Source organism: Alligator sinensis, unplaced genomic scaffold, assembly GCF_000455745.1.
Source record: "Alligator sinensis unplaced genomic scaffold, ASM45574v1 scaffold159_1, whole genome shotgun sequence".
NCBI classification, from domain to species: domain Eukaryota; kingdom Metazoa; phylum Chordata; order Crocodylia; family Alligatoridae; genus Alligator; species Alligator sinensis.
In genome coordinates, this window is record NW_005842222.1 from 1,017,518 (window position 1) to 1,035,902 (window position 18,385).

At 43.5% G+C, this 18,385-nt stretch overlaps 1 long non-coding RNA gene across 1 annotated transcript in view; it reads left to right on the forward strand.

The window, feature by feature from the left end:
- LOC112550842 overlaps positions 1 to 11,527 on the forward strand; it is a 12,677-nt gene extending 1,150 nt beyond the window's left edge. Inside the window, exons 2-4 of the long non-coding RNA XR_003094880.1 lie at positions 895 to 955; positions 2,119 to 2,268; positions 11,280 to 11,527. This is a non-coding gene — a long non-coding RNA (uncharacterized LOC112550842). The remainder of the gene's footprint in view (positions 1 to 894; positions 956 to 2,118; positions 2,269 to 11,279) is intronic.
- Positions 11,528 to 18,385: the final 6,858 nt, after the last annotated feature.

The window sequence follows — 18,385 nt, forward strand, 5'->3', positions numbered from 1 at the left end:
GCCGGTCGGGCCAGCTGTGGGTGGTGGGGGGGCGGGGTGAGCAGATGGGGGCTTGGGGGGCAATCAGGGGGGCTAAGGGAGCAAGCAAGGGATGGGGCCTGGCTGGGGTCCCCCCATGATCCCCTCCTCCAGGCCCTCCCTCCCCCGCCCCCTGCTTACCAGCATGGAGTACAGGTCCAGCTCCCTGCAGCAGCAAGCAGGGACTGCCCCAGTCTCCAAAGATCCCCAAATCTTTTCCGAATCAATTTGGCAAGCTTCGAATTGATTCAGACCTTTTTATTGGTCTCCTGATTCGATTCAGATTCAGAGATTCGGCCGCCAAATCGGGCCGAATCTCCTCCGAATCAAATCAGCACCCAACACTTTGCACAGCCCTAAAGCACAGCCAATTTGCTTCATTTGGCAATGTCTATCTTAATTTGATGGGAGTTGGATCAGTTCTTAGATAGGATGAAATTCTGCTCAACTGCAGTCCCTAGGAAAAGGCTTAGGCCCCAAATCAAAGCTAATAACCCTTTCCCCTGACTCCAGTGCACTTTTTTGGCATGGGGAGGTGGGAGGGGCTGGTCCAAAGTGTTACTCAATACAGCTTTTAGTTGTACTCTATTTATAAAAGATCATAACCTTTTTTCCAGAGCAAAGTTGAAAACTGTCATGTATGCTTATCATCTAATCTGGGAATTGAACCTGTTTTCTTTAGTTTTTAGATCTAAAAGGGATCTTGAGGCATCTTTCAATTTCTGCACAGAAAAACTTTCTGTGAATGTACTGTATGTCTTGGTGGGTAGCTGTCACTTCAATATGGAAGTTTCAAAAGAAATCTTTTCTTGGTATAGTGTAATTATATTTTATCACAATATCTGTTGCCCACTTCATTTCACATTATTTTTGCAGTTCTGGCTTCTCTGCTGGATCCAACGATAACTTTCTGATGTCATTGGCAACCAGATAAAAGGTAGGAGTAAGGATTCTTTGAAATGTAAGTGTTTTAAAAATGATTAGTTTTAGGTGCTTCTTTTGGAAACAATTATCTTAGTCACCAGATGGAGATTTTTTAGTTTGAATCCTGTATGATTGGTATTTGTTTTTGTATGAAAATAGGGGATTTCATTTTACTTAAATAATTAACTTAAGTAATAGATGCTGCATCCTGTATGAATAGTTTGGTTATAAGTATTAAGTCTCCTAAGGTTTTCCCAAAATACCCCATTTGTTTACTTTGTATGGTATAAGTGCATTTTTCTGGAAACAGTCCAAAAATAATCTTAATCCTCAAATATTCTATTGCTGAATATAGTGGCTGTAAATGACTCTTTTTTGTTCAAGGTGCATTGACAGAAGGGAGGAAGGTTCTGGGTTGTCTTGGCTTGTTCTGTAAAGTGACTAACATATTTTTGGGCATACAAAAAATTAGCAAAAGAAGTGGCCAATTCCAGTACAGGCTACATAGGAATTTTTCCTTAGTTGAGTGTAATGTAAGATTTGACTAGGTAATACCAGATCAGGCAGACTATGTTAGAGGAAATTAAACCTACTATAATTTTCAACAAAGATTCAGAAAGATACAGTAAAATGCTGTAGAAGTCATTAGCATAATTGCAAGTTATACAGAGGCAGTTAAGTGGTCAATTTACTTGAGAGAGCACACTCGGATTTAGCCTTTCTAAGCAGCTTCTAAGAATAGGGATAATCAGGTAATAACACTATTTTGAAACGTTTTCTGTATGATACTGAGACATGGGGAAAGTTTACCTTTTGCAAGAATAATAGAACTTAAAACATGTATTTCACTGACTGCAGGAGAGGGGATAAGCTCGTGGTGGTCATGAGGAGGCATGACTAGTGTAATACTGTCAAATGATCTACTGCAGTTATTCATCCAGAAGCAGCTAAAACTTTTTAGAGATATTTGAAAGCTCACTGACACCTAGTAGAGCATGAAACTTTTTAGAAATATTTGAAAGCTCACTGACACCTAGTAGAGCATAAGGCCACAGGGTTGAGGCTCTTTAGACACCTACACAGGTTTGCGTGAGACACCCTTTTGGCTCAGGGGGAAAGCATGTTATGAGGGCTGACAGGCATAAAGTCATCCTACTGATTTCTTTTAACTTCCAGTGTGCCCACAGATACAACTAACTGAGCTGCACCCTTGTTGACTTTAAAAGGTAGAGAGATGCTTACAGGACATTCTATGTGAAAGACTTTTGACTTTGTAACTCATAATCCAACATGCTCCACCACAGTCTGGATTTGATACATCTCCAGGTATGCAGCATGAAGCACACATTTCTTTACCATCATTTTGGGAAGAGATAAATTGATGAACTGACAACAGAATGACTGATGGCAAAGGAATGGGGTGAGGGGTGGTGGTCTGAGATTGTTATTTGATGAGTTTGTGTTATTGTGTTATTTGTAGATTACTAATTTAATGATCGATAAAATTAGCTATATAAGATCTTCATAAATAGGTGAAATTGGTGATATAGCATAATCTGATTCCAGGAATTAAACAGGATGACCAAGACAGGATAGCATTTGATAAGCAAGATGCCTAATTAGTTTTGACCCCACATAGTTAGTATCAACATCCATATATTCCAAGTGAGTATTGTGTATAACTGTTCTATTGATGGCTGGTGCTTGTTGATCTATGCACATAGCTCCTGTCTTGGTTTTCTGATGTTTTCTGTGTTCTGTTGACCACTCCCAGGACCTTGGATTCTGCTATGTTGCATGCTTTTCTCTCAGAGAGCGGTAGATGAGAAACTCACAGACTTATCTGCCATTCTAAATAGTGGACTTGAGAAATTGGTCTGGTATCTGTAATGCTGTGGACTAGCTAAAGCTTGTTGTCTGCTCAGTGACCTTCAAAAAGGAACCTAGGATCAGTGTAGCTCAAGTCATGCTGACACATACAGGCATAGATAGAGAACAACTTCTCCAGTTCCATTAGGAAGGTATTGCTTCATTATCACCACTGTCACCATCTTTCAGCCCTTGTCATTCTGCCCCCCGGCAAGAATGATTCAGTACTGGAACCTGAAGGCATGTAATCAGAAGACTAAAATCACTGGGAATACATGTCATTCTTCCAAGGTCTATACTGGTTTCTGTAAACCTTGTTCCCTGGTGGGCGGGGTATGCTAAACACCCTGGGACTGTGAATTTGGTCAGGAAGAACAGTGATAAAGGTTTTTATGTGCACTCAGGGGCAACGCGTAGGGGATGCATCCGTGTGGTGGTGCACCCCCTGCAAAAAGGCGCCACTGACACTGTTGGTAGTGCTTGCGGGCAGTTGCCACTTGACACCCCGCCACAAGCACTGCCGGCGGCATCTGTGGGTGGTTCATGATTGCCCCTGGCCACCACCGACGCTGCCAGAGGCACCTGCGGGTGGTCGCCGACCCATAATTGGTGCTCACCACCCCCTGTTGCTGACAGCTCCAGCAGCATCTGCGGGAGCTCCCCACTCACCACTGCCGCACTCCTGCCACCGCTGTCGCACTCCTGCCAGCGCAGCTGTGCCCCACCAGCCGCCAGGGGCACACACCATTCATGTGTGCACTCGTGTACACTCCTGAGTAGAGGAGGAAGTGGGGGAAAAAAAAGAAAAGTGAAAGAACCAGGCCCAAAAGATGCTTCTAGTATTCCAGGCTCTTTTTGTCCTGACTGATTCATTGTCCTATATGGGTTCAAGTTAATGCAACCTAAATCTTGAGCACAGCTTGAGGAATTCTTAGACATTTGGTTTGGAAGATACCAGCCAAAGAATGCTCACAGTGTACCTGATGGTCTTAGTTCCTTTCAGGGAGTGGCTAAGATTGGCTGCCTGTTGCTCATTAGGGGTGTGTGAAACGGCTCTATTTGATTCAGATTCGGCTCAAATCAGGGACAGTGATTCAATCCATTGATTTGGATCACTGTCCCGGATTAGATTCAGCCAAACCCAAATCAGACGACTTGATGCTGATATGGTGAATCAGTGATTTGGACACAAACACAGCTTTAAAAGTTTTTTCAACGTACCTTGAGGTAGCAGTGGGGCTTGTGATCGCTGCAGTGCTGGAGCACATGGAGTGTCCCACAGGAGCGCAGGGGGCTCTCCAGAGTGCTCAGCAGCAAACCCAGAAATGGACCAGTCCACTTCCAGGCCTGCTGAGGAGTGCACTACCCCCTCCATCCCCCCCAGCTCGGCGATTGGCTGTAGGGGGACCCCAGGTTCCCCCCCCCCCGCCCCGACCCAGGAGACACCAGTTGCCAACCCAGAGGGGGTGCAGGTGGACCCTGCCACATGCTTCCCAGTGGACCTGGAAGTGCTTCTGGTCCACTTCTGGGTCTGCTACCAAGTGTGCTGGGGAGCCCCCCGTGTTTCTGTGGGACACTGCACCTGTCCCAGCACCGCAGCGTTCATAGCCCTTGCTATCTAGAGGTATATAGAAAAAACATTTAAAGCTGTATCTACATCTGAATTGCCGAATCAGTCCAAATCGATTCGGAGAGATTAAAGGGTCCTCTGATTCGATTCGGATTCAGAGATTCAGCCACCAAACCAGGTTGAATCTCTGCTGAATCGAACCAGGGACTGAAGCTTCACACAGGCTTATTGGTCATCCCTATTCCTCTCTTCGAACACCATATTCTGCTGCTCCTTCCCTTAATTCACTTAGTTCAGATGCATCTGCTATTTTGTTATGTGTCATTCTGTCTTCCTCTCACTGATGGAGAGTTGTATGCATTACGTAGTGTTTTTCTAAGGTTTACCCTGCTGTGGTTTGGTTTCTCCTTGTGCATGGAAGGGATTCATGTTGTGGGGTCTAGTGTTGTAGCTCTGGGGTGAGCTCTGCACAGATTTTCAGGAAAACAGCTTCTATAACCTAAAGTTACTTCTGGCTTAGTCGGGTCTATATCCCCATCCCCTCTCACATTGGCTGGCCAGGTCCTGACAACTTTCCACCAAGTATAGCTGACAGGGCATAGCAGGACAGCTCTGTGCCAAGGGCAGCCATGACACACAGGGCAGCACTAGTGGCTGGCCTGCCCCCTTTTCTATAGTAAAAGTGCCTGCCATGCCGATTTTGCAATAGTACATTCAGCCACACTATGGCAGTGGCTACTTTTGAATTCCTCTTCTCCGCAAATTGCTGCCCCAGTCACCCCCTGCTCATTATGCTACTGGTAGCTGATCAAGGAACATAAGCCAACAGACCCAGATGCAGGAGGAGGAGTCACAGGAGTGTGACTCAGACTCACATAGTTCCACTCACTGCTGACAAATACTTCACTATCCACTGCAAAAGCCTTCACGATCCAGAGAGCCTAATTGTAGTGCTTTGAAACCCAGGACACAGCCAGAGTATGAAACTCATATTGATATAGCATTGTTCCACATGAATGCCCAGGGTATGCCGATACAGCATAATGCAGGACTTCTCAACAGGGCTAATTAGTCCTTGCATGCAATTGTACATTCAGTAATCCCCCTTTCACCTGCATACTATTATCCCCTGCTAAGAGTAATATCTGAGTAGTACTCAATAGCCCATAATTGGTTCTCATCATTTACAGTCTAAAGGTGTCCTTGTGCATCACCATTTCCAGTGTGCCTATAATTAGCCACCCTTGTGCCACAACCAAATGTTTTGTTCTCTAATTCATACTCAAGCAATAATGGGCAAGCCAACTCATGTTGGCCCAGTTATTCTGATTTGAGAGCCCCCACAAATTACAAAGAATACAATGTTGCCTTATTAGCAGTGAGAATATAGAAATTGATGCTCTTTTGTGCCTGCCCTATATGCATTTAGATACATCATTTAAAGAGTGCCTGTTGAATCTGGGAACTATTCAAACAAGAGCCAATAATGAGAATTATTTACCGTGTGATAGGGCAGGTTTCTAGGTAAACCTGCAAGTAAGCTATAGGTAGTCTTATAGATTACTTGACCTGAAAACCCTGTTAGAAAAATGCATACTTTCTCTCACCAGGCTTCTATTAGAAATTGCCTAAAGATTGCTCTAATTTCCTTTACCACTAGCTATGTTGCTTTATTCCAAAGGATTTAACTGCTTAGGTTTTTGAAGGTTTTGAGAATTTTTGAGGAGGTCTGAGGGAGTGCTTTTTATTTGCACTTTTTTTTGGTAGGCTGGCAAATTATTTCTCTTTAAATAATGAATAAAATAATAAAAATAAAGCCCGGGCTTATATTTGGGGGCCAAGTGCATCTTGGAACTAACAGTATCCTATTGAATTTATAGCCCTGAGTTAGCAATCAGAACTCTTGGTAGAGGTGATATCTTTTATTACACCAACTAGATAGTTGCAAAAATATTTCTTTATTTGCAAGCCTTTGGGCACACGTGCCCTTTCTCAGGCATAGAAGAGTGCAAAGATTGTAAAATTTCTCCCAGGTGGAAATGAAATTCATATTTCTCAGGAAAGCTGAAAGGTGGTGTAAGGTCTCCTGCATGGAAAAGTTCATTTTATGCAAATTAGGCTCAGATAAAAGTTGGAGCAATCTATTTACCTCTAAGTTGTCTGATGGCAGGCAGGACACTGAATTATGCTTCCTTCTTGTTATGATGTTTCATATTTCTCAGGAGGATTGGAGATGGAAAGTTTTCCTGGGCAATTAATTTCTCTTGTGTTGAGGCTGCTCTGTGAGCATGCAAATTTGGCTTGAAACAAAAGGCTGGAATAGGGGTGTCAGCTTTCAGGTTTCAAGGTACTGAGAATTCAAACCATTCTGCAACAGCTATCCCACCACTGAAAAATAGGAGAAAATGAGCAATGATCAACATTCACGACAATACAAATCCCAAATGATAGGTTCACTCCCACTGCACAGTTCCCTGAGAGTCACTGGATATACACCTGGCTGGGGTCATCTGACTCCAGCATTTTTTCCTGCCCAGGACAGGGGGTCAGACTCAATGATCTACTGAGATCCCTTCTGACCCTGAAAATCTATGAAATCTCTGAAAAATACTTGCTGTACCTATAAATCAGTCTTTCTATGAATCATAGGTTTTTAAGTCTTTGAAGTCTGTTTTGTGTTGACTGCCGTTTGGTTTATAAGCATCTTTACATCACATATTTCATTCTGAAAGCTTCACTTCTTTGCCCTGCTCCTAACATTTGTGGCATAGACTACAGTTCTAAGTACATGCTTCAGAGGCCATTCTCCTTTTTCAGTGATGACCAGTTAGTCCGCTTTAGGACACCTTGCACAAAAGTTGATCCTTGATTTCCCCATCCCCAGGAAGTAACATAGCATCTGAAAACATATGCCCATGGGATATGTCTTTTTGGATTCTCCTCTGCCATAATCATCTTATCTCTCATCCATACCTAGCCCCTCTGGTAGAGGTATTCCATGTTTCAGTTTAAAGAATCAGCAAATACTTTATTGGTCTTTCTTGGGCTGCACTGCTATATCCCACTGGATGACAGATGCCTCAACCACATTTCTAGGATGCTGAAGGCCTTTTCTTTCATATTCTGCGTACGATTACAGGGTTCCTTGGCTTCCTGGGCAAATTTGCTTGCAAAATGTAAGCATCTAACACCGGGGTTCACAACCTACAGCCCACAGGCCAGATCTGGCCCATGGAGTCATTTGATCTGGCCCACAGATATGGAGTTTTGGCAGCATTTGGCAGCAGAGGGCTTTGATGGTGGACATTTTCTGCATGGGTGTTGACAGACATGCAGCTCCCCCATGTAACTTGTGGCACTTCACAGAAAGCACCATGAGTTACAATTACCTCCTCAAACCAACAGATATTCACTGTTTGGTGGGGGGGGTAGGGGGAGCAGGGGCAGGAATCGAGCTCCACTGTGTATCTGCAGCCTCTCTCCCTTAATCCCACCCCCCTGTCCGGTGCTGTCGTCAGGATGGGAAGGGGGAGAAAGCAGGGAAGGGAGCTCCATTCTGGGGTTTGCTCAGCCTATGCTAGAGGTGGGTGGATTGGAGCTGCCCCTCACACCTTTGGGGGTCCAATCCACCTGCCCCCCCAGCGCAGACTGGGCAAACCCCAGAATTGAACTCCCTCCCTTGCCTTCTTTCTCCCCCTCCCACCCTGATGACAGCACTGGAGGCTAGGCTGGGTTGCATTAGTTCAGCCCTGTTCCCACAGGGACAACAGAAGTTAATGAAGGTGTTCTGCTTTGGAGCACTTTCATATGAACGCTTATTAAATGAGAGTTAATTTGTTACATGATTGGGCACTTTTTAAATCACTCTGCAGTTGTGCACTTCTGTCAAGGCATGGCTGTAAAGTGTTTTCAAGGGGCTGATCACGTGACAAATATTACTTCTGTCAGTGCCCCACGTCATCATGGGAAGCAGCAGCAGTATGGGTGTTTTCTCCATCTTGCCACAGGGAGAAGCAATGACAGCAATTTCTTTCCCCATACTTCTGTGGGAAGATTCGAGCATGACATAAAAAGGTTGCCAACCACTGATCCGACAGGTTAGGTAGCAGCTGAACAGAGGTGGTCTGATGATCTTGGTGTTGCTTAAATATTGTACTTGGCACTTGGATATAGCCCCTCGTACTTTGTATAGTTCTCTTTCCTTTAAAAAATAAATAATTTAATACAGACCTGACTGAATTGCCTTAGCCTGAATATTACATAAAGCCATTCTAGCAACATAACCAGTAGTATAAGCTTGGCCCAGAGACGTATGTTAGCAAACACCAGAAATTTCAATAACAGCTTTATACTTCTTTCAACAGAAGTCTTTCATGATTTATGAGTTACTCTGAATGAAAACAAGACAAGTAGTTTTTAATTATATTTTTAATGCTATGTTTGCAAAGTGATTAAGGCTGTCTCTCCTCTTTACAAATGATAATGGAACACAATAACTTACTGACATTATTGTGCCTAGATGACTGAAGAGAACAGGTACTGATGAAATATATGCACTGATAACAGACACTGTAGAGCATTGGTCATTAAAGATGCCCATCTCACTTTGGCAGAGTTGGTATTTATTTTCCCCCGTTTTTAGTTTTAGATAAGTAATATTCAGGATAGCAAAGACCATCAGCAGTATTATTGCCACATTATTTAACAGAGTTGCATGACTTCCTCATGTGATTTTTAGAATGTATGGTATAGGCTCTGTAGCTGGTTACTTGTGGAATGGTGTTGTGCTTTGAGGATTTGTGCAAGTCACATGATAACATAATTTACATAAGATATACCCTTTCTTATCTACTGACAGCTGACTGCTTATTCACATGCTGGTTCACATTCTAATTACAACGCATTGGAACACTCAATTAATCAATGACTACAGAGGCGCTTTAGCTAAATCTCATCAAACTTTAGCTAAAGTGTTCTGCGGCCATTTTTAAATGCATGGAGGTTTAGTGTATGTGATGGTGAGACATTTTAATTAGAGTGGCACTCCAGGAACCACTCTAATTAAAATACCCCTCCCCGAGTGGAAACCCAGCAGAGTAATGCACTGTTTCATAGTTTCATAGTAGCTAGGGTTAGGAGGGACCTGAACAGATCATCTAGCCTGACCCACCGCCACAGGCAGGAATGAGTGCTGGGTTCACGAGACCCCAGGCAGGTGATCATCTAACCTCTTTTTGAATTTACCCAAGGTAGGGGTGAGAACCACTTCCCTAGGAAGTTGGTTCCAGATTCTGGCCACCCTAACCGTAAAATATTGCCTCCTGATCTCTAACCTAAACCTATTCTCCATCAGCTTATTATTATTGTTCCTCGTCACCCCAGGTGGTGCTGGGGAGAATAGGGCTCTTCCTATTTGCTGATGATCTCCCCTGATGAGTTTGTAGGAAGCCACCAGGTCCCCCCTCAGCCTCCTCTTGCCAAGGCTAAACAGATTCAGGTCCCTCAGTCTCTCCTCATACGGCCTGTCCTGCTGCCCTCTCACCAAACAGGTGGCCCTCCTCTGAACTCTCTCCAGGCTAGCCACATCCTTTTTAAAGTGTGGTGCCCAGTACTGGACACAGTACTCCAATTGTGGCCTGACCAGTGTCACATAGAGGGGGAGTATCACCTCTCTGGACTGGCTTGTGATGCATCTTTGGATGCATGACAAGGTGTGGCTGGCCTTGCTGGCTGCGGTCTGGCATAGGCGGCTCATGTTCATCTTGGAGTCAATAATGACTCCAAGATCCCTTTCCACATCTGTGCTTTCAAGAGGGGAACTCCCCAGCCTGTATGTATGTTGTGGATTCCTTCCCCCAAGGTGCAGCACCCTACATTTATCTATGTTGTACCCCATCCTATTCTCATCTGCCCACTATTGTAGTCTGTCTAAATCTAGTTGCAACCTCTCTCTCCCTTCAAGTGTGCCCACCTCACCCCACATCTTAGTGTCATCAGCAAACTTGGACAATGTGCTTTCAACCCCCTCATCCAAGTCGCTGATGAAGATGTTAAACAGTGCGAGCCCAGGGACTGAGCCCTGGGGGCCCCACTGCTCACATCTCGCCAAGTTGAGTACGACCCGCCTACCACTACTCTCTGGGTGTGCCCCATCAGCCAATTTTTTACCCATCCAACTGTGTAGGTATCAATGCCACAGTTGTTTAATTTATTAATGAGAATGGGGTGAGAGATGGTGTCAAAGGCCTTCTTAAAGTCTAGAAAGACTACGTCCATGGCAACACCATCATCTAAGGATTTAGTTACCTGGTCATAAAAGGTAATCAGGTTGGTCAGGCAGGACCTGCCTTTGATGAACCCATGCTGGTTGCCCCTGAGCATGATCTCCCCTGCTGGCCACCCACAGATGTGCTCCTTGATGATTTTCTCCAAGATCTTCTCGAGGACTGAAGTGAGGCTTATGGGCCTATAGTTACTTGGGTCCTCCTTCTTCCCTTTCTTAAAAATGGGGACCACATTAGCTGGTTTCCAATCCCCCAGCACCTGGCCAGATGACCACAAATGCTCATATAGCTGTGCCAAGGGCTCCGCAATGACCCCTGCCAGTTCCCTCAACACCCTTGGGTGGAGGGCATCTGAACCTGCAGATTTAAAAATGTCCAGCCCTTCCAGAAGATCCCTAACTTGTTGTATCCTTTCATGGGTTTTGTGCTGATTTCCTGTCCCTTCTATTTGCTTTTGAGGATCCTACACATTTGAACATCATTCCTCAAGGAAAAATCCCTTCAGCAACCCATATTAATTTGTAACTTAGAACACATTCAAACATCTGAGACTATCTGAACACATGAATATTAACCTCTCTTTCCCCGCTCCCCCACCCCCTTCTTCCTTTCAGGCAGTGGTTCCCAACCTTTTTAGACCACGGAACGGCAAACTGCAGATCAGAAGTGACTATGGACCAGAAGTGATCATGCTATTTTGGAGAATTATTCTTTCTATTTTAAGTAGTGCTAGCAACTTGAGATACAAGCAATTAAAATTATTACAGTGTTGATAAAGACACACTAAAACCACTGTAAATAGATCTATCACTAAAGAGCCCTCAGATATCTACTTACATTATTTTAAGACTGTAGTTGCAGTTAAATCATACAGGTAATAATTCCATTTCATCTTATACAGTTTAGAGTCAACTGGAGGTCAATAACTATTAACAAGCAGCACTGGAAGGAGAACTTCATTGCTTAAGTGCATAGACAGCTTTACTGGTGTGTTATTGAAAACTGCCAGCCTGGCACTAGTTAGAAATACCTTGAAGAATATTGCATACTTAGAGTTTATATGCTTTTTTCATACATTAATGAAATTACTATATTACATGCAAGGAAAAAATGTGAATCTCACTTGCTCATAAATGTTACTGACTTTGTAAATCTATTTTCTAATGGGATAACTTTTAATATAAAACATCTGGATCCTATTCCATATCAATTTATATTAGGAAGGAAAACTGAAGAACTTTCTTGAACAGGGGTGTCAAACTTACATTGTGTCCCAGGCTGGATCCAGGCCAGGACATCCCTAATCATCAGGATAAAGACAAAGCTGAGCTGAGGTCAGTCTCACCAGCTGTGTGGCAAGCTCCTTAGGCAACTGGGAGAGAGCAGGGCGGATAGGGCCACAGTTAAGGTTTGTAGCCTGGACAGCTATGGGCTGAAGCTTTTGTCTAGGACCTCGGGGAACACAGGCAAATGGGGCTTTGGAGTCCTGGCAGCTGTAAGCTCCAACTGCACAAGGGGTGGAGCCACAGTAGCTCTAGTGTCCTGGCAGCTGGCAGGGAAGGTGACCTCCAGCCAAAAAGTTACTCCTCTTGCCTATTCCCTGTCCCCACCTCAATGTAGTTTTAAGAACAGGTTAGACAAGAACCCATGTGGGATGGTTTGGATAGGGATGATCCTGTCGCAAGTAGGGAGTTGTACTAGATGACCTCTTGAGGTCCCTTCCAAACCTACTTTTCTGTGATTCTGTGAGCAGTCGGTCAAGGAAGTACATTGCTATCACCTCTATCCTAGATCAATATACCTCATTCTGCTTTGGTCCCAACTATGGAAATACCCCTAGATATTGAAGTTGTTTCAGTATGTGTCACCAATCCACACTTTTACATTATCTGTCACATTCTGGATAAAGTTCAAGGTCCTGGCATTCACCTGTAAAACTGAGGAACATGACTGAACCATTCTATCCATCCATCTTTCCCTCTCTACTTCATTAATTGTTTCTGAGGAAGCACTATTACTGATGGAATCCAAATTTATACTTCCGAGTGGCAGTAGTAGGTATCTGTGTGATAGACTTTAGACTGTAGAATGTCCTCCCACTGAAGGTAAGACTGAATCCCAGTCTTAACTTTCAAATGAAAAGCTCATCTCTGAGCAGAGACTCCCACCCAGCTAAGAAGAAATTTCTACTATTGATCATGGCATAGACTTCCAGAACTCCATAAGCAAACTAATCAGTTCAATCTAAAGGAGGAAAGAATGCTTGTCTCCTGAAAGGTCATCAGTACCTTAATCTATGTCATGATATCACTGTATAACAGTAGGAGGTATCAACATTCTAGTTAGCTTTCGTAAGGAAAAAAAGAACAAGTGAGAGCTCTGTTGAAATTTTTCATAATAGAAAGTGGTGGTTGCACTACAAGTGTACAAATATATGTTTAAATGATTTTATTTATCTTCTGTAGTGGCCAAGGTTAAGTACAAGTTTGACTAGTCCTGAAAAAAGAGGGGGAGAGAGATGTCAGACTTGAGACTGACAATGATGTATTTATGCATAATATGATCATTGGGAGTGTGGACTGATTTATCATTGGTATACTCTGAACACTAATTGTGATCTATCTTGTTAAGTCAGGGAACTGCATAGGTATGGATGCCTTTTGTCAGGATATGCTGATAGTTCATAGAATCATAGAAGTAGGGTTGGAAGGGACCTTGCAGATCTTCAGGTCCGACCCCCTGCCTGGGCAGGAAGGAAACTGGGCTCAAACGACCCCAGCCAGGTAGGCATCAAGCCACTTCTTAAAGACCCCCAGGGTAGGAGCCAGCACCACTTCCCTTGGAAGTTGGTTCCAGATCCTAGCCGCCCTAACTGTGAAGTAGTTCTTATGGATGTCTAATCTAAACCTACTCTCCAACAACCTGTGGCCGTTATTCCTTGTTATCCCGGGGGGTGCTAGGGGAAACAAGGTCTCCCCCAAACCCTTCTGGTCCCCCCTAGTGAGTTTATAGACAGTCACCAGGTCCTCACTCAGCCTTCTCTTGTGAAGGCTGAACAGGTTCAGGTCCCGTAACCTCTCGTTGGAGGGTCTGCCCTGCAGTCCCCGGATCATGTGGGTGGCCCTCCTCTGGACCCTCTCAATGTTGTTCACATCCCTCTTGAAGTGCGGTGCCCAGAACTGGACACAGTACTCCAGCTGCGGCCTGACCAGTGTCGCGTAGAGGGGGAGGATCACCTCCTTGGCCCTACTTGAGATGCACCTGTGGATGCACAATAAGGTCTGGTTAGCCCTACCGACCGTGACCTCGCATTGTCGGCCCATGTTCATCTTGGAGTCAGTAATGACTCCAAGAGCCCTTTCTGCTTCCGTGCTCTCAAGAAGGGAGTTTCCCATCTTATAAGTGTGCTGCTGGTTACTACTGCCCAAGTGCAGCACCCTGCACTTGTCAGTATTGAAATGCATCCTGTTTTTGTTAGCCCACCCCTGCAACCTATCCAGGTCTTTCTGCAGTCTCTCCCTCCCTGCTAACGTGCCCACCTCTCCCCATATTTTGGTATCATCAGCAAATTTGAACAGGTTGCTTTTCACCCCGTCATCCAAATCGCTGATAAAGAAATTGAACAGTGCGGGCCCAAGGACCGAGGCCTGGGGGACTCCACTGCCCACTTCCCCCCAGGTCGAATATGACCTGTCCACCACCACCCTCTGAGTATGACCCTTCAGCCAATTCACAATCCATCTGACCATGTAGGCATTGATGCCACAGTCACCTAGTTTTTTAATGAGGATGGGGTGGTCGACAGTGTCAAAGGCCTTGCTGAAGTCCAGAAAGACTACATCCACGGCGGCACCTGCATCCAATGCTTTTGTGACCTGATTGTAAAAGGCAATCAGGTTGGTCTGACACGACCTGCCTGTTGACCTGTGGGAATTCAAAGGGGGTCAAAAGACGAGAGTATTCATGCCAAGATGGGAGATAATTTATCCAATTTTTTGCTTAATCAAAATTATTTTAGGAAGACTTGAAAGAGGATGAGGAACAAACCAACACAAACAATATGTTACCAAAGACTCAATCCACATTAGTAAAGTGGGGATTAGATTCTGAGCTGCTTTATCACAAGAGTTCCTGGGAGAAGGACTTCTTGTGCAGTTTTCCAGATTTCTTTGGCCAGACATGGTGGTTGGCTATGGTTGCATGGGTCAAAATAAAAAAACTTTGCCAGCAGCAGGCCATTCTACAGTCATTTTGCAGACTTGTATTCAGTAGGTTTGGATGGATGATGAAGTTTTTAACTATGCTGTAGCTGGTCAAATAAGTTCCTGCATATCTAACCAGTTTCATATGCCAAGTTGTCCCAAAAAAGCAATTTTTTCATGTCAGCATCCCTGTTTGGGACTCCTGATAAAAGACAGATGTTGGTTATTAAATGTCTTGGAAAATTATGTTAACAAAGGGAAGATCTTTTTTTTTTTCTCCTGACTTGAATGTTATTAGTACCTACTTCAAGGAATGAGAGAACATTTTGTATTGGCAGTGGTAACATAACCCTCCCCCAGGCCCCCTCATTAGAATGAGAAACATAGGCGTTTGCTCCCAAATTGTGACGCCAGAATGATTCAGTGACTAAGAAATCATTTAGAAATAGACATGACAGTGTGTGACACTCTGTTTTTATACTATTATGTATCTGACATGTGTAGTTGAATTATGTTCATTGTTAACTATGTGAATAGCAATTTTTAGAAGTGTTGTGCTCAGCCAGGAATGAGAGTAAGGGCTGCTGCAAGTTTCAGCACAACCCTCACTAGTACTGGTGTTGAGAAGGAGAAGGAAGAAAGCACACTGCATCTATATATAAGCCAGGTATACAGTCAAACTTAAAAAAAAAAATTCCTTCATATTGTTTCAATAGCCTCAACAAGAACTGGGACCCCCGACTCATGTCCTCCTTGGGAATAAATAACTCCCTTTTAGGTTTCAAATATAGCATGGATTATCATAATCTTTTTCATAAAACTTCTTGGTATGTGCCTCAGGAGTTAGTTAATTTTTTTTAAACAAAGTTGTGGTTAGGTGAACATCCATCGGGGATGCTTCAACTACACTTATCCTACCGCAAAACCAGGAGAATGACTAGATGACCTCCGGAGGTCTCTTCCAGCCTTACATCCCCATGATTCTATGTTCTCTAATATTTCAGAACATTTGCAGAAAATAATTGACATAGCATGCGCTCTTAAAGCAGGGGCAGACAATTATTTCAGCAAAAGGCTGCTTAATGAGTTTTGGTGAGCTGTCAAGGGCCGCAAGGGTAGCCCTGCCTCTTGACAGGTGCCCACCCCCTGGTTGCCATCTTGGGACCAGAAGTCTCACCCCCTAACCTCTGACCTTTGCCACTGGAAGTCCCTCCCCTTCCCCCAGAAGTACTCCTTTTGGGAGGGGAGCGCTCTCATCTTGAAACCAGAAAAAACCTAACTCATATACTAAAAGTCAAACACCTATTATACCATACTTAAATTTTATTACAAAAAATAGTTTTGTCATGATTGTGGGAGGGCTGTGGGGGCAGGATCTGGGTATACAGAGTTTGGGGGGTGTGAGGGAGGGTGGGGGCATGCACAACCCCCACCACCATCAGCAGCAGCAGGTGCTCAGGGTGCCGGGTCTGGGTTTGGCGGCATGTGGCTTTCACCAGGGCTGCAAAGGAATTTTTGAAATTCCTTTCCAAAATACAGAGGCTTATTGTGGTACATACTAAACCAGATTCAGAGAGACTGTTCAGAGTGGGGAAAAATAGAATAAGTAAAACTTGCAAATGTAAATGTTTCTACTTCACCCCAAAACAAAGGAGGGTAGTAAATTTTGTTTAAAAGTACATGGTGACTAAACCCATGAATGGTAACTATATTTCAACCTAAAGAAATGTATAAACTCTTGAAAACATGGCCTTCTGTTGAAAATTATGACTTGGCACTTATGTCTAGACTTACTTTAATTTTATTTTATACTCTAAATGGCAAATAATTGATAGCTGTTTAAAAATCCCTCATTTTAGGGAGACTGAATCTCACTGGGGACCCCAGCACTGCTGTTGTGATTCATGTAATCATGCGGTAATTTTAATGTTGGAAAAGAAGAGGATCAGGCCCTTTATATAGCACATTTATTAAAATATTTTATGCTTGATTTGCTCTTAATTACTGACCCAACTTAATTCAGTAGAATATATATCTATATCTATATCTATATCTATATATATATATCTATATCTATATATCTTTCTCCATGACTATAAATGCCAACAACAGTTATTGCTGATATACTACTTCCAGTTATTTCTTACTAAATTATACGCCTATAGAATTTCTCATAAAATATGAGTCATCTGAACAGAGCTCCCAGTTTAATTAACTGTGTGATAAGAATTAATCATCTCTGAAGTTATTCAGTAGTTCTGAGTTCTCTAATGCTTCTTTTAGCCATTTCTAGTTTGATTGCTATAATAAAGTAGACGGAGAAGGAATTTTGTTTGTGGTAAAACTTCCTCTTAAAAATACCTTTAATGAAAACTATTCCATCTTATATCCTGTGCATTATTTGTTAACTACTCCATTTTGATTTTTTATTAAAACAAAGTATTAAAAATGATGCACGACTCTGTGGGCACATTAATCTTATGTGTAGACATGCCCACTGACAACAGCAAGGGTATGGTATAGATTAGACAACATCCTTGAACCAATGAATGGACATTTCACCTTCTGTGTGATTCAAGTCCTTGTATAAAGATGGCTGCACTCTTGATTGACAAGCAAAATTGTGAGTGCTTCACGGCAGCCCAAATACTGCACAATACTGCAATACAGAAAAATCTCACAGAGGAACTTGTTCCTAAGGCAGAAGCCTATGAACAATTGGACCAGCTTTCTTTTAGGCCAGAATGAGTCATTCCCCCTAGGTGCCAATTACTATAGTGGCAATCACCTTGTACCAGTGCTCCCTAGATCTGAACGCTGGAGGGGACAGCAGAAAGGCATTTTCTCAATATTGCTGGGTCAGTAGAACCCAGTATTTGTTACCTTTTGGGCATAGTACAATGTGGCCAAAGTTTTGGGCCATAGTACAAATAGGCCAAAGTTTTGCCTGAGGGAGGGGATTAAAAGAGAAATTAGAAGTTTTTTTTACCCCTCTGACTTATTGGAGTGAAACTTCTTTGTCTGTTCAGGCATCATTAATTAGTTAGGGCTCTTTGTATTAATTGGTTAGGAACAAGTTCAGAGACTTTGGAACTTCTTAAAAAAGGAAAATGTAAAGAAAAAAATCCATTATTTCTTATGATGTAGCCAATTTTCACTACTGTATGGTGTTATTTTCCCCTTTAATAACAATCCTTAAATGCCATCTAGTGGTGAAATTTTTTGATCTCTGCTTCTCAGCTTCTACAACAGTGGTTCTCAACCATGTTCAATTCAAAGCACTTCTCATTAGATCAGTGCTTCCCAACCTTTTCCTCAGCATGGCCCTCACTCCCACAACCTGCAGCCCCCCACACCTCCAGGTGCCCCTCACTTCTGACCCACAGCTCTCTGGTCCTGCTGGTGCCCCTTACTCCCAACTCAAAGGCCCCTGGCCCTGCTGGTGCCCCTCACTCCCGACCCACAGCCCCAGTGGCAACGTGTAAGGGGTGCACAGGGGTGCACCACCCCCTAACCAG